At 36.0% G+C, this 11,712-nt stretch overlaps 1 long non-coding RNA gene across 1 annotated transcript in view; it reads left to right on the plus strand.

Moving 5' to 3' along the window:
- The window catches only part of LOC139589572 (uncharacterized), a 30,511-nt gene extending 21,595 nt beyond the window's left edge, over positions 1–8,916 (plus strand). Inside the window, exon 3 of the long non-coding RNA XR_011679063.1 lies at positions 8,210–8,916. This is a non-coding gene — a long non-coding RNA (uncharacterized lncRNA). The remainder of the gene's footprint in view (positions 1–8,209) is intronic.
- Positions 8,917–11,712: the final 2,796 nt, after the last annotated feature.

Here is an 11,712-nt window from a genome sequence, read left to right on the forward strand (position 1 = left end):
TAAATATTTTTTTAAGACATCACAGTCATTTTGTGACCTTTTTTCCCATACTTTGTGTGTGTTTTACATGGGTTTCTCCTGTCTCTTTAATTTTTTAATAGATTTTTGCACTGAACCAACATAACCTAGATTTGAATAAGAGCACATGTTTGGGCTGTTCCTTTTTTATTATTTTGGGCTGAGATATTGGATGTTTTATTTTAGAAATTTATCCTCAGCACGAAACAGCTTTTATTTCCCATCTTCTCTGTCTCTTCCATGTAGGATCACAGTAATACATTCAGATTTGTTTGTAATTCTTAATGACAGTTTAATTAAAAAATTCATGCAAATAGCAATTGAGTATTTGTGCAGCATAATACAGCTACTTCTATAATCCTTCAGGACCCCATTACAGCCAAATTGCCAGCTAGGTTTTACCAGGGGAGTGCCTTAATGCTCCTACAGAGGATAAAATAGTAAATTTTCAGGGCTATTGTGTTATGTCAGAAACTTTGGCATTGGAAAGGATGACATGCAAAACATTTTCTAACTCTACTTTTTGCATTGATTTTGATACTAATTATAAAAAAATTCTGAGAAATGGGCTGAGAGTTGATGAAAATGGAGATGCAGGCCAAACAACACCACTGCTCTGCAGCAATGTGGGCTGCAGGGCTGAAGGGGTTGCAGGAGTGTGAGAAGGCAGTGAGATGGGAGACGGTGAGAGCTGAGGGTCGTGTGAGCTCGCACTGCCAGTGGGACTGCTGAGCCAAGTGGACATTGTTCACTATTAGCAAGAATCATTCAGAAGTAATGTGTTTTTTAGACCAACTTTATAATGGGGGAAGGTTTGTGTGTGTGTGTTGTACTATTCTGAGACCTTCTGTAGTTCAAGGGGCCATAGCTGCATAAGGACTTTATTATAACCACATATTACAATGTCACCATAATATTTCTTATATCTTTTTGACACTCATGACATTTGTATTGCACTACAATTCTGCACTCACTTTCAGGTATTTCATTCACTTTGGTGAATTTTATTCACAGAACCTAGAAAGAAAAAGCCAGCTGTTTAAAATATAACAAGTGTAGACAGATTGAAAACACTTTTTTCATGTGAAGCTCCCTACACATTTTATGTAAGCTGCATATAAAAAAAAACAGTTTCCACACAGAGAAAACAGGTTTTTTTTGAGTGAAAAATGAAATCAGAGAGTTCCCTGAAGTCCTGGCAGCCAGGAAATGGTAGTCCTGGGATGTGCTGCCTCCCAAGCTACCTTTTGGTGGAACACAATCTGGAGTGAGAGGTCTTCATACCTGTGAACCTCCAGGCTCTCTTGCAGCTAGGCAGGTTGAGCTCTTGATGTCATGAATCCGTCTTTCCATCTTGATCCTCTCTGCCTTCTTAAAGCAAAATTTTAAATGGTAATAACCCTTGAAAATCTTCACCTTTACAGTGCAAATATATTCACATGCTCTTAAGCTTGTTTGCAATGCAAAGCAAAAATACCAGCAGTTAAAAGCTGTCATCTGAAAGCTGAAAAAAAAGTTTTACAGGGATGTTTGCTCTATAGAAAGATTTCAAGTGGGTGCTTTTTTCCTACCACCTTTTGAATAAACTTCTTGGTGCCTCTTAAAATTATTTGAATTATAACTATGAGTAGTATTGCTTAATACATCATACATTAAGGAAAAAGACCTTATGTGAAAACACAGATCCATTTAGATTGTGCTTTCATGCATTAGAAAAATTATTTTAAAAGCTTCTTGAGCCTCTTCTGAGAATTGACTTGATTCTCAAATCACTTTCTCAGAAGTGCAATCAAAATCTCTTAAGAACAAGATACAGTCTAATTGGCATACTTAAAAAGCTTAATTGTGACTAGGAGACAGCAGTTTATTTTAAGGACATGGTTTCAAAGAAAGAATTTCTTTTCTTCAAGAACCATTACAATGGTTAGTTATGTCTTTGAAAACCCCATCAAAATTTAACAGTTCAACTTCAAACTTGGGTTTTTGGAAATTAAAATGTTCTGTTTTCCCAGAAGATATAAATTACTAATGTTTAGCTCAGCAGGTGTAAAAATCTTTCTTTTTTGTGTATTCTTGAATGTTTCATAGCCAGGTTTCAGGACAGAACTCCTGTTCTTGTTTTCCATTAATAGCAGCCTTGAGAACAGGACAGAAAACCTCAGTCTTCTGGTTGTCCTAGTGTGTCCATACACAGTCAGAAACACGCATTTATGTCTGTGACTGGAGCCATGCACAGAGACTCATGATGCTGCTTCTGGCATTGTTTTGCTGTAAAGTCAGATCTTCCTTTTGCCACAGGAAGCCTCCATCCCAGGTCCCTTCAGTTATATAAAGATCAGAAGTATTGTCTAGGAGAGCCAAGAGAAGCAGCTGTCTGTCTCGCCAGGAGGTGAGCGGGTGTCAGGGCACTTCCAGGGGCAAGCCATCCTTGCCTTCTCTCATGAGTAGGAGTGGGAGCAGAAACCCACAGGTTTGTGTTTTTGATGCAAGACCCAGATTGGTTTCATCCAGTTCCCCCAGGATGCAGGTGCTTCATAAACTGTACCTGTCCTGCTAAATCATGAGGGGCTGTCACAGATAAAGATCTATTGGAAGTTATGCCCTAATATTTACAAACAAAAATGAAAGCTGGAGGTGTAATACTCTCATGTAAAGACTTTTAATTTGCAAATCCTCTGAAACATTCCTTGTACATCCCTGTACATGGATGTTCTGTCTACTGTCAATGAGTAGGTTTATTTGTTTTTATTATCTTTAACAGACCCCTTAGAAGTAGCCTAGAGAGTTGCTCAAAGGGCCATAGATGGATGGTTTAAACAGCATTCTTTCTAAATAAAACAAAAAATTTTTTGGTCATTTCCAACAAACAATATGTTTCCTCAGTTCCTGTGATTCAGTTATGCTGGATTTTGTTTTTAGTGCAAGCGATTTACCACAGCATAAATGAAGGGAAGTCTTGTGTGGAATACAGGCACAACCAAGACAAATATATGTGGCAGCTTCTAAGATAAAATGGGCTAGGCTAACACATAAAAAGAAGATTCTAAATATTTTTTGTCACACTGGAAGGTGGGAAGAAAGAGATTTTGTGAATTATGAGCCTCTGAACAGACAATGGCTCACTGGAATAGCTGAGAATTTTGAGATGTGGAAGAAGACAAAAAGTGACAAATATCATAGAATGAAAGAGGCATAGTAAGGTTTGTGAGATTAAATTAGATTTACTATGTCAAATAAATATCATAAATCGTAATGTGGGAAGGGACACTGAAGGTTTCCCACCCAGGCAGATCCATTTTTCCCCATGCATGTTTTTCTAATTTTAGGAAAGTCCTTGAATAGTCATTTCAGTGCTCTGGACTTATTAGAAGATTTTCCACATATCCAGTTTAATTTTTCTGTATTCTATATATCTTTCTTAGCAAAATTTTTTTTCTTTCTTCCCGTACCTAAGACGAAACACACCTTTTCCAACAATGGCTGCTTTTGTAGCCTCTATGCTGCTCCAGTGTAAAAAATATCAAGATTCTTTCTCTGTCTCTTATAAAAATGGCATTTCACAAATTCACAGATGCCTTCTAATGCTAATACTAAGCAGATTTTCACTTTAGGTAAAAACAATATTTTGCTCTAAGGCCTACAATCTCAAAGAAGGGGGTGGAAGAAATTTACAGGAGGAATTGAGGCTTTCAATTTATGAAGAACAATTTGAAAGAAGAACATGAAAAGGGTTTAGGCATTTTTCACAATTTGAATAAGAAAAATCATGAAACTTTGGAAAACATAATAAAAAAAATCCTTTTCAGGATAACCTTCTTTTTCATTTTGCATATAACTTGAATAGCAGTTAACCACAAATTGGGAGGAGGAAATAGATGTATCAGATTAAAGACTTTTAAAGATCTTTCTCCTGGATCATAAACCTCTTCCTAGAATTATCAATTATTACAGTATGTTAAATATATTAGTTATTACTTGAGAACTACATGACATTTTTTGCAGGCAATTATTTCTTTTCCTTGTCACTAACACAGGAAATATTTGCTGTGCTAAACAAGAGGTGCATTCTGTCCCATAGGTGTTCTGTTTAGTTGCACAAGAAAAGCTTTACTTATTCAGTTGCTCTGGTAAACAGGTCTATTATAACCTGTAATATCTGAAAAAAAAATAATCAAGAGAAGAAAGAGAGGTGTCCCGCAAAGATTTACAAAATACCTTCAGAATATATAGGATGAAACTTTGCATACACACACACACACATAGCCTTCTAAGGGTTTGTGAAAATTTTCCCCTATGATCTTTTCCTACCTTTTGTAAGAATGGAAGAAAAAAAATAATGGAAGATCACCAGAGACAGAATAAGATATGCCAGGTATAAAGAGCATATCCCAGGGTGACTTACTAGGGAGAATTGAGGAAGAAACTTTTAGGACATACTGGCAAATTATAAATTTCCATAGCATGGAAAAGAAGCTACAGGAGCATTGCGCTGAGTGAGCTTTCTGTCTTAAAGTTATATTAAGTCCTTTCATTTTACAGGCTATCAATTCAGTAATTGTCTCTTCAGGTAGTAAGCCACACAGCACAATGACTGAGAGAACTGGGTCCCAGGGACAGGCAGCTGGGTTTTGGGTTCTAGCTCTCAAAGGAGGCTCAATAATTTTGTTTCACACCTGAAAGACCCCAAGACAGTATCAGACTTTTCAAACGCCAATGATTGGAAGAATTAGGAATCTAGTGGCTGCTGGACCTTGGAATAATGAGAATTTTGAAAATATCCCATTAAAATATTTTGTGATGATTGTTCTGAGTTTGCTTTTTTTTTTTTTTTTTGTATTTTCAGAACAAAATTCAGCTAAATTCATATTAGCAGAGCATTTCAATGATGCCAGTTAGGGCTCCAGCAGCCTGCTCTGGTGGAGATTCAGTAGTTGGCCTTTGAAGCAAGCTCAGTGCCCTAAAGTGCACTACTGAGCGTGGCCTTCACAGCACCATGAGGCTCCAGGGGCTTCTTGAGGATGAACCCTTGAATTTAGCATGTGTGGGAGAAAGAAGGGTGTCCTCACTGCCTTCAAGCTAAATCTCAGCTTGTGTTGCCAAACCTTGATAAGAATTTACAGGAGATGCTTCTTGCTGTGGAGGCTGACATTTCAACTCACAGCTTCTTCTGGAAGTATCAGGTGGGCAAGAATTCTCTCCACCTGGGGCTGTTAAAAGCAACACCAACTGCAGCACAGTGGATTGTGCTTCCTCTTGACAGAAAGTGCAGGGCATTGACACAGGGATCTGTGACATCTCCAGTCCTTTGCAATGGAGAAACTGCAACCACATTTTTTTGACTTGTTGGCTTTTTAAAAAACTTGGGCTCTGCCTGAAAAAAAAAAAAAAAGCTTTTCTTTTATTTGTAGATGTGATTCCACAAATTAGAATAATCTGTCAAATTTGGGAAAAAATCACCAGTTATAAGATCATTAAAAACAGGAAAAAAAAAGAGACTTTTTTCCAGGTCAGAATATTAATGTGAGAAAACAAATGATTAGTATATGAGCAAATGGTAATTATATTTTTCAAGTGGTTGAACAAAGTTACTAGCATTTGGTAATAAAGCAGTTAAGTCACTGTTTTATTATGATAGCTGTTACATGATATTTTAATTCTCATTCAGCAAATTTGTTTGCCTATTTTTTTCATTAAAACACCTAAAAATTCTGTAAGGACCCACTGCAAAAGTATTTCTGGAAAAAAGCTCTTTCTTTTACTGTTCAATGTAGTCTGCACATGTTTGTACCTCCCTCCTTCTGAAACATGTGCACTAAAAATATTTGGAAAGTTCTGTGACTTTTCTTGAAGAACCAGCCCTATTTTGCCCTGAATTTTTGGTGGTACCTCATCAGATGTGAGATTATGGCCCCTGGTAGGAGCATAAATGCTGGGTATGACACGGGAGGACACAGATGTACTTCTCATTGCAGGAGATTCTCTCTCCTCCTCTCTCTGGACCCCACCTGCTGTACAATACCTCACCTGTTTCAAACTGTGACATGTAGAGCTCTGGGAAGAAGTCAGTAGAAAGTTGGTCAGTAAGTAAACTTTGTTTCCATGGAAGATTAAAGAAAAAATTGTTAGTGTGGAAAAATGTTTTAATGGAAAAAATGTAATGTTTTACAGCAGCAACATATGGACAACTTGATTTTGATTTTCAATTTTTAAAGGAAATACAAAGCATTTATTATTTGGGAAATATGTTTTACATTCTTTTTAAACAAGAGTAATTTGCTTCAACTTTGAAATAAGCAGAAGTTGCTAGCTTTGAAAGTTCTATAAACAAGAACACTGAAATTTGGGTTTTACTACAAAAAACAGTTCAGGTGTGGGAGACTGAGAGAGGAGCTGAGTGACTCAGGTTAGTCCATTGCTCCAGATCGTATGTGACAGACATCATGCCTAGTGGTGGTAACATTTCATCAGATTTAAGAGGCAGAAGCATGTTTTCAATTCTGGGGATGTCATGGAATTCAATGGCTTATATGGAAAATAAATCCAATAAGCTCCTAAGATGTAGCGTCCTGAAAATATATTCAAATAAATTATGAATTTAAATGTATTTGCATAAGGCATTTTGTTGAATAAGCAGCAGAAGTGCTGATTTTTCTGGTGAGGTATAAGAACCGATGTAATAAACATTAATTATTAGTAAGAAAAAGTCTGAAAGCAAGGGTTTCTAAAGCACTTGGCAGTGACCCAGGTCAGCAGGCATTGAAGTTATTGGAAAATTCTTTCACTGTGTTCACTAGTTAGGCCCACACTGAGTGCTTTTAAACATCTCCTGTGGTTTGATTTATTAGAGGCAACATTTATGCATCATCAGTGCAAACACACAGCACATTTTCAGTGAAAACCTTAATTTAAAGAAAGGGCAATTCAGATTTTCCCATTTCACCCTTTTGGACTGGATAATTACGATAATTTAAACAATTAGCAAGCTGAGCTGCTCAAAATTAAATAAAAACAACACCTACTTTTGGTTATGAAAGTGTTCTCTTAAGCTTTTTTTGTTTATTTCTTCACTATTTCACAAAATGTTATCAAGTCGTATCAAATCAGAAAGCATAGCCGAAATACTGAAATTCAGTGATTACTATAATATTTTATTAACATATAGCTCTTATATATCACATAATAACAATCATATCATATAATGTCAAAAAGTATTTCATATCAAAAAGATAGTCCCTGACTAAAGCCTTTTTAGGATGGACATTATAATTAAGGCAGAGCTCAGAGTAGTAGAACCAAACAAAATTTTAAACTGGCCTGAGTGTCCTTGATTGAAAAAAACCCAAAACATGGAAACAAAACCAGGAAAAGTAATATTTACAATTTATTAGAACCAAGAGTTGTGAAAAATGCCTACAAAATTTAAGCTAATTTTTCTTTACATACATATTACTACAGATTGTAAAAACTTTTTAAGTGTTAAAAATTGTCTAACAGAGATTATCTAAGGGCTTTGCCACTTCAGCTTTGCTAATAAGCTAATTAGTACTGAAATTGTCCATGCTGACAATTTCAGCCAAGCCCTGAAAATAAACTCTATGAAGTAAAACAGAAAATATACGCAGTAAATTAGCCAGGAGATCAAACTGAAAAATAAAAATTTCTCAAGTTTTACGGGATGGCCATTTCGTGTATAATGTCCACACCAATGGGTTATTGTACTTACTCGCCTGGACAGCTCCCTGTGTTTTTATTTTAAGGACAAATAAACAGCTTGTAAGGAGTTTTCAAAGGAAAAAAAAGGAATAACCCAATGAACAAAAAGAAAATTGGAAACAGCCTGAGTACACAATAATGGTCAATAATAGCATTTCAACATTTCACAACACTAGTACAAAGCCCTGAACCAAAGCAAAAGCAAAACAAAACAACAACAACAACAACAAAAAAACCCCAAAAAAAAACCCCACAAAAAAACACCACAAAAAAAAAAAAAAAGAGAAAAAGGAGAAAAAGAAAGAAAATCAAAAAAATATGTCACAGGGCTAGCAAGAAAAAAGGAAGGTGTAAAGAAGTAAAGTGAGGCCAACCTTCTGTTGGAAGGGTAGAGAGGGTTAATGCTGCTGTCTGAGCCAGGATGTTGTTGCTTGATGTTTAGACACTGACAGTACATTTTCTCTTTTCTGGGATTCAGACTTTTCTGCACTGATCATCTGTAGGGGTGTGGGAATGAAATTGCTCCTGATCTCTGGTGATGTGAATGCTACTACTACAACATTTAAAGGCACTACTCATAAGATAAGGTAATTTTAGAGATGTCTCCTGCAGATACCCAGAAGTGCAATGAAGCATTAAATCTTTCCTCACTTCTCACTGCTTGCACAGGTGTATCAAAATTTTTTCATAAAGTGATTCAAAAAAATCCCTCTAGGAAGTCTGTCAGGAAGAGAGTGATTTTTTGTTTGGTTGGTTGGTTGGGGTTTTTTTTGGTGTTTTTTTTGTTATTTTAGAATGAAAAAAATGTCAAAATGTTTTCAATCACTCAAAAGCAGGGCATGGACCTCCCTGATGACAATTAAATTGTCAATTAAAACGTTTATTCTCATTTCCTAGACAGAATGACTTTTCCAGATAGCTGCTTTTTTCTTTGCCACACCAGGCCAAACCCACATTTATTTGATTACCATACCCAGGCAGCGTGTCAGGCAATTCCTTCAATTGCTTTTCCAAAAATCAGTAGTGTCAGGGGATATAAATTGTGACAATCATGTGATGTCTGGATTTACACAAAAAGGAGCTTGCATGGGACGGACCCATATTACACCATGGAGCCCTGTGCAAAATAACTGAGGTAGCCTTGAGGGAAAGTTTCAGTGTCCTTGAATGCTCACCAAAGCACAGCTCCTGTGGTCAGAATAAATAGATGTATAATAGACTTTCAGCCCCTTTTCCTTGGATCACTCCATTATTAGGCAGTACTCCTTTACATAATGCCTAGAAATTTTACAATATGCGGATGAATTGGAAATTTAAATGGATTATAAATTAAATAGATTAAATCTGTAACAGTAAATACGGCATAAAATGTCTTTATTTTGATATCTTTATTAATCCCACTCTGTGAATTTCTGCCAGTGAAATAATATCCAAACACAATAATTCCTTTTTCTTTCTGGCTCATTGCTGCATCTTCCTCTTTGGAGGAACAGAAAAAAATCTTGAAATGTAACTGGATTTGGTTCAACCAATGTTATTTGCTACTTATTTTTGTTTGCTGGTTCTCATCTGACCCCAGATCATGGCCTAGATCCATGAGTCCTGGTCTTTCAAGGGACCAGAGAGATATCTGAAAAAAGAGAGTCGGATGAAAGGAAGAGGAAGCCAAGTTGGAAATATCCTGCTGTTGTTTTAGCCATGCTCAAATGGGGAAGACACAGAAATCAAAAGGAGCACTGTCAGAGTCTTCTGAGGTAGAAACAGCAGGTTTGGTTCTAATTCTCCAACAAACTGTAAGGAGCTGATTTGGACTTGGTCCTATTGAAAAAACAAACAAAAAAACCAGATTTTTTCACTCTCTATCTCTGTCACATCCCTGAAAATTGCAACTGCAAACTATTGGTTTTTGATCACTTCTAATTTCACAACTCACATCTTGGTAAAATACCCAGTTCTTTCTCTTCTTGAACAGGTTTTTTCCCTGCCCCAATCCCCTTCCCTTGCCAGAAACATTAGCTGTTGAAAAGTTTCCTTGAAAAGTTTCATATTATTATGCAGTGTGTCTAACATAACAGCAATAGATTTTCCTGCTGTGTATTGCAGTACTGGAAAACATTTAAATATTATCCACAAAGCTGAACCTTTTTATAATCAGCCCTTCTGTTCTCTTTAGTAACTCAAAATAATTCCTGAATTAAGCCAGCTAATATCCTCCTGTTTAAGTGTTTCTGAAAGCACTTCAGTTGTGTGCACACCAAGGTTTCCTCCACGCTTTCCTCTTCCATCCCTGTCATTCAATGTTCCAGTCCAATGGTTTTTCCATTTCTGTTTCCAGTGAGCTCATTTTAAAGTTCCAAGTTACTTCTTACATTTATATTCTCTATTCATTTCTTTAATTTCCATTTCTTTCTTTCTTTTCTTTTTTTTTTTTGTATGTCGTTATTCATATTATCATTGCCACTATCTTTCAATTTGCAATCTCCATCCAAGGTTTTTTTTACTCTATGGATCTGGAAGATGTAAGAGGTGTACCTTGATTTCTGTAACCAATTTGTTACCCTTTTTTTTCCTTCTTCAAAATAGAGTATTTTCTCTCTCCTTTTTTTTTGATTAAAAAATAAAGAATTCCGAAACATAAAGTTGCTTAGAAAAGCAAGTATGTTGACTTATTTTTCTATATTAAAGTTTTAAACTAAACATCATCCATAGATGAAATATGAGGTGTGTACAGCCCATATTTTCTTAAATGTCAGTTTCCTAACTCAGCTTGAAGTCAAAAGTATTTTTGAATGAATTCTTTTGCTATTTGTGGTGCATCCTGAATGAATATAGATCTGTAACTCTAATAAATTAGTATTCAGGTTTTATTTCCAGACCAATTGGAAAGGACAATAATAACTTTCCTAGGAGAACAGGGGAAAATGGCAGCTATATTACAGTTGGTTTGCAGTCTACTTTTCCATGAGATATCCTGAAGGCACAACAAATGTTTCAAACACTAAAGACCCATGGCATTAACTGCTCTAAGAGTCAATTTTAACAATTACGATTTAGCTCATAAAAACATGTTAAGCAAAGGCAGAAGGCTGAGTCAAGCACAGAAGAGGGAGTGCTGGGAGAACATTTCATAATGAGAGGATGTCAAGGGAGGAGGACAGATAGGAGCATGATGGATTGCCCATGAGTGATAATAAATCATATGTACATGTTGCATCTGCCAGAATAGGCTAATGGTTGTACTTGTTTCAAAACCCAAAGGCCAGAGCAAAGTTTTCCTCAGAATCTACTTTATTATGTATATCTATGCCCAAGTTTAGAAATTAAGTAGTATTGTTTTTCTTCTAGGTCATGAAAACAGCCCTATGCTAAAAGTAATGAGATCACTTGCTGCTTCCAGAAATTCTTGAGTTTGGAAGATTGAGCCTTCTGGAAGAGCTGAAGTGCTTCAAATCAGAAAAAAAATCCTGCATTGTGCTGATAATGCAAGATCACACCTTTTGAAATCTCACTTGTTTATGCACAAGGATTTCCCTCCAGGGGAACAGTTGGATGATCAGGTTTAAAACCATGTAGCATGAGAGTTCCAGGAGTTATCTGCTATGAATAGATTATCCACTGTATTTAACTTGTTTGTTTGTGAATGGACCATGAAGCATACAAAGATATTTGCTATTCAGAACTGTTCACAAAATAGTGACTAAATCACTGAATATAAATCTTATATCTATGAACATTTCACTGCAGACTGTCTGTTTGTAATATGTGGTTGGTCACTTGAAACACAAGTCCTTGTTCAGCTTCTTCAGATGACTGAAATCTTTCTGTTATAATGCAAGTAATAAAGAACCAAAGTTCTGCCTTAGAGGGTACTCTGCATGTTTAAAATCAGTAGTTATTTACTGTTGATAGCATTAAGTCCATTAATTCCACATCCTTCAAAAGATAATGATGATGATGATGATGATGATGATAATAGTAACA

This window comes from Agelaius tricolor, unplaced genomic scaffold (genome assembly GCF_023055355.1).
Source record: "Agelaius tricolor isolate 1412-34295 unplaced genomic scaffold, bAgeTri1.0.p SCAF_1, whole genome shotgun sequence".
NCBI lineage: Eukaryota > Metazoa > Chordata > Aves > Passeriformes > Icteridae > Agelaius > Agelaius tricolor.